Source organism: Schistocerca nitens, chromosome 7, assembly GCF_023898315.1.
Source record: "Schistocerca nitens isolate TAMUIC-IGC-003100 chromosome 7, iqSchNite1.1, whole genome shotgun sequence".
NCBI classification, from domain to species: Eukaryota; Metazoa; Arthropoda; class Insecta; order Orthoptera; family Acrididae; genus Schistocerca; species Schistocerca nitens.
Genome location: NC_064620.1, coordinates 309,961,325 through 309,966,324, shown reverse-complemented (window position 1 = coordinate 309,966,324; position 5,000 = coordinate 309,961,325). Strand labels below are relative to the sequence as shown.

The 5,000-nt window shown below is 53.7% G+C and overlaps 1 non-coding gene across 1 annotated transcript in view; it reads left to right on the top strand.

The window, feature by feature from the left end:
• The first annotated feature begins 3,352 nt into the window (after positions 1-3,352).
• Positions 3,353-5,000, top strand: part of LOC126197349 (small subunit ribosomal RNA) — a 1,909-nt gene continuing 261 nt past the window's right edge. Inside the window, exon 1 of the ribosomal RNA XR_007539716.1 lies at positions 3,353-5,000. This exon is cut by the window's right edge and continues 261 nt beyond it. This is a non-coding gene — a ribosomal RNA (small subunit ribosomal RNA).

The window sequence follows — 5,000 nt, the reverse complement described above, 5'->3', positions numbered from 1 at the left end:
ACCAGTTGTCACTAATCGACTCATTGCTGATAATCATATGCCATACACCGGGGAAAGCTGCCGCAAGGGGTAGCTACGTAGTGCAGTCGCACCTCTACTACTGTACAGAGATAGAACACCACGAGACTGCAACCAGATTAAACTGATACATGGAGCTGATAACTAATAGATGCAGAGCCATCGGAATATAGATGACATACGACATACAACTGTCCCTTTACATGCTGACAGTCTGTGCACACAATGTGAACTACACGTCACCCAGACACCCTATCACACACTACTCTCTGGCTGTAACAGACACAGACACAATATCTAAGCACCACCATGGAACAACATCCAGTGCATCCTCTCCGCCACATTACACCATTCACACTATGATAACAAAACCAGGAGGTCCACCCCAAAAACAGAATATCTCACACTTCCAACAACCATCATTACGCAGATAAGCCACAAACACCCACACATGTGCTACACAGGGGTGCAGCCAACACCACCACACTGGCGTGTCTCACAGCATATAAGCAATGGCAGAAATGAAAGACACAGGTCTGCCACTCCCTTGCCACACCCACAGAACCGGCGCACCACCTCCCCTGAGCCAAAGGTGCATCCTGACGTGACACATCTCAGGGTGCCTCAGGCGTCCACTTACCATCATCACTATGAACGAACCTCGTCCCCTCCCCCCTCATACACCATCCCTTAACCTAACCTATGTTGCACCTTAACCTAACCTATGTTGCGCCTTAACCTAACCTATGTTGCGCCTTAACCTAACCTATGTTGCGCCTTAACCTAACCTATGTTGCGCCTTAACCTAACCTATGTTGCGCCTTAACCTAACCTATGTTGCGCCTTAACCTAACCTATGTTGCGCCTTAACCTAACCTATGTTGCGCCTTAACCTAACCTATGTTGCGCCTTAACCTAACCTATGTTGCGCCTTAACCTAACCTATGTTGCGCCTTAACCTAACCTATGTTGCGCCTTAACCTAACCTATGTTGCGCCTTAACCTAACCTATGTTGCGCCTTAACCTAACCTATGTTGCGCCTTAACCTAACCTATGTTGCGCCTTAACCTAACCTATGTTGCGCCTTAACCTAACCTATGTTGCGCCTTAACCTAACCTATGTTGCGCCTTAACCTAGCCTATGTTGCGCCTTAACCTAACCTATGTTGCGCCTTAACCTAGCCTATGTTGCGCCTTAACCTAGCCTATGTTGCGCCTTAACCTAACCTATGTTGCGCCTTAACCTAGCCTATGTTGCGCCTTAACCTAACCTATGTTGCGCCTTAACCTAACCTATGTTGCGCCTTAACCTAACCTATGTTGCGCCTTAACCTAACCTATGTTGCGCCTTAACCTAACCTACGTTGCGCCTTAACCTAACCTACGTTGCGCCTTAACCTAACCTATGTTGCGCCTTAACCTAACCTACGTTGCGCCTTAACCTAACCTACGTTGCGCCTTAACCTAACCTACGTTGCGCCTTAACCTAACCTACGTTGCGCCTTAACCTAACCTACGTTGCGCCTTAACCTAACCTACGTTGCGCCTTAACCTAACCTACGTTGCGCCTTAACCTAACCTACGTTGGGCCCTAACCTAACCTACGTTGGGCCCTAACCTAACCTACGTTGGGCCCTAACCTAACCTACGTTGGGCCCTAACCTAACCTACGTTGGGCCCTAACCTAACCTACGTTGGGCCCTAACCTAACCTACGTTGGGCCCTAACCTAACCTACGTTGGGCCCTAACCTAACCTACGTTGGGCCCTAACCTAACCTACGTTGGGCCCTAACCTAACCTACGTTGGGCCCTAACCTAACCTACGTTGGGCCCTAACCTAACCTACGTTGGGCCCTAACCTAACCTACGTTGGGCCCTAACCTAACCTACGTTGGGCCCTAACCTAACCTACGTTGGGCCCTAACCTAACCTACGTTGGGCCCTAACCTGACCTGTAATTGTTATATGAATTGAAACATTCATGTAGCGTTGCCTAATCGCAACCCTCTCAACATAGGTCAGTGCTCGCACTCTCTGGTGTCCTGCGTATTGATTCATGTTACGGTGCGTACCCTCACAACATCTAGCGAGTGTTGCGTACGTTCCACATGGTCCCGCTATCCACTGTAATGTGTACTGCTGTAAGACGTATATCGCCCCCCTGTCGCCTCTAGTTCGTCAGGCGGGAGTTTGCGTGTTCAATGAGCTTCGCAGCTGTGCAATGGCATTCGCATACGTACGCGGGCCACCTTCCACGTGTTCTCTCGTGCATACGTCGCAGCATGTATGTGGGCTGATGTGGCGTGTCGTGACGCATATCATCCAGGCATGCAAGACCCACTGAATTTGCAAATGTAGATGGACGTCTACGTTTGCTGCCCAAGTTACGCAAATGAACCGGAAATCCGTTGTTGCGCGGTTGTTTACGCTGGAGGTGAATCATTGATTGCGAAAATCGGTACAGGTATTAACTGGTTGCTTCAGCGACACCCGTCATACCCACGAACGTGAGTGGGCATGTGGGTATGAAGCGATACGCGGCGGTGGCTGGGTGGGACCGTCCCCGGCCGGTGAGGGGGGAGCGCCCGGCGTGCTGGCCGCGCGCTGCGTGGGCGCACGCGCTACAGCCGGCTGGTGGGGGCGCCCAGTGGCAGGCGCGCCGGCCGACGGACGCGGCAGGCGGCGCAGCTGCGCGCCGGCGCACCCAGCGCGCGGCGCCGTGCGGCCAAAGTGGGTCCTCGCGGGCCCGGTGCGAAGCGCGGTGGACATCTGCAGTGTGCTGGTCCGATTGAGGACTGTGTGCGTTGAGGATGCGCCGCCGCCCGGCACTCGGCGCCGCGACGCCGTCTGCTGCTCGGTCGCCCCCGCGGTTCTCGCAGGTGGTTTGTATCGCAGCTGTGCGGATGTGTTGGCGCGTGCGCTGTGCTGGGAGAGTTCGCTTTGGCACCCAAGTGGGGCTCTGCCCCTCTGTGGCGCTGGCGTTGGAGCTGCCCGGCCACTGTTTGTGGCCGCGTGTTGTCTCCCGCCGGCAACACCACGACAGCACGCTCCCGGGCCTCTGTCGGCAGCGGCAAGCTCAGTTGGGAGCACGGGTGGTCGCACTGAAAGCGTCTACTCGCCTATCTCCGGGCGATTGCGCCTCTCTCGAACCCGACCAAGTACTTAGGACGGCGCTGCGCGCCGCCGGGACCTGAGAGGGTTTCGAGGTGTATCGTGCAGGGGAGCCCAGCCTCCTCCTGTTTGCGGAATAATTGAGCGGACGCTTGCGTGTTCGCGCGGGCCTCCGGGACACACTCCCGGGCGGCCGGCTGCTCAGCTCTAGTTGACGCAGCTCCCTGGTTGATCCTGCCAGTAGTCATATGCTTGTCTCAAAGATTAAGCCATGCATGTCTCAGTACAAGCCGCATTAAGGTGAAACCGCGAATGGCTCATTAAATCAGTTATGGTTCCTTAGATCGTACCCACGTTACTTGGATAACTGTGGTAATTCTAGAGCTAATACATGCAAACAGAGTCCCGACCAGAGATGGAAGGGACGCTTTTATTAGATCAAAACCAATCGGTCGGCTCGTCCGGTCCGTTTGCCTTGGTGACTCTGAATAACTTTGGGCTGATCGCACGGTCCTCGTACCGGCGACGCATCTTTCAAATGTCTGCCTTATCAACTGTCGATGGTAGGTTCTGCGCCTACCATGGTTGTAACGGGTAACGGGGAATCAGGGTTCGATTCCGGAGAGGGAGCCTGAGAAACGGCTACCACATCCAAGGAAGGCAGCAGGCGCGCAAATTACCCACTCCCGGCACGGGGAGGTAGTGACGAAAAATAACGATACGGGACTCATCCGAGGCCCCGTAATCGGAATGAGTACACTTTAAATCCTTTAACGAGTATCTATTGGAGGGCAAGTCTGGTGCCAGCAGCCGCGGTAATTCCAGCTCCAATAGCGTATATTAAAGTTGTTGCGGTTAAAAAGCTCGTAGTTGGATTTGTGTCCCACGCTGTTGGTTCACCGCCCGTCGGTGTTTAACTGGCATGTATCGTGGGACGTCCTGCCGGTGGGGCGAGCCGAAGGCGTGCGACCGCCTCGTGCGTGCTCGTGCGTCCCGAGGCGGACCCCGTTGAAATCCTACCAGGGTGCTCTTTATTGAGTGTCTCGGTGGGCCGGCACGTTTACTTTGAACAAATTAGAGTGCTTAATGCAGGCAAGCCCGCCTGAGTACTGTGTGCATGGAATAATGGAATAGGACCTCGGTTCTATTTTGTTGGTTTTTGGAACCCGAGGTAATGATTAATAGGGACAGGCGGGGGCATTCGTATTGCGACGTTAGAGGTGAAATTCTTGGATCGTCGCAAGACGAACAGAAGCGAAAGCATTTGCCAAGTATGTTTTCATTAATCAAGAACGAAAGTTAGAGGTTCGAAGGCGATCAGATACCGCCCTAGTTCTAACCATAAACGATGCCAGCCAGCGATCCGCCGCAGTTCCTCCGATGACTCGGCGGGCAGCCTCCGGGAAACCAAAGCTTTTGGGTTCCGGGGGAAGTATGGTTGCAAAGCTGAAACTTAAAGGAATTGACGGAAGGGCACCACCAGGAGTGGAGCCTGCGGCTTAATTTGACTCAACACGGGAAACCTCACCAGGCCCGGACACCGGAAGGATTGACAGATTGATAGCTCTTTCTTGATTCGGTGGGTGGTGGTGCATGGCCGTTCTTAGTTGCTGGAGCGATTTGTCTGGTTAATTCCGATAACGAACGAGACTCTAGCCTGCTAACTAGTCGCGTGACATCCTTCGTGCTGTCAGCGATTACTTTTCTTCTTAGAGGGACAGGCGGCTTCTAGCCGCACGAGATTGAGCAATAACAGGTCTGTGATGCCCTTAGATGTTCTGGGCCGCACGCGCGCTACACTGAAGGAATCAGCGTGTCTTCCTAGGCCGAAAGGTCGGGGTAACCCGCTGAACCTCCTTCGTGCTAGGG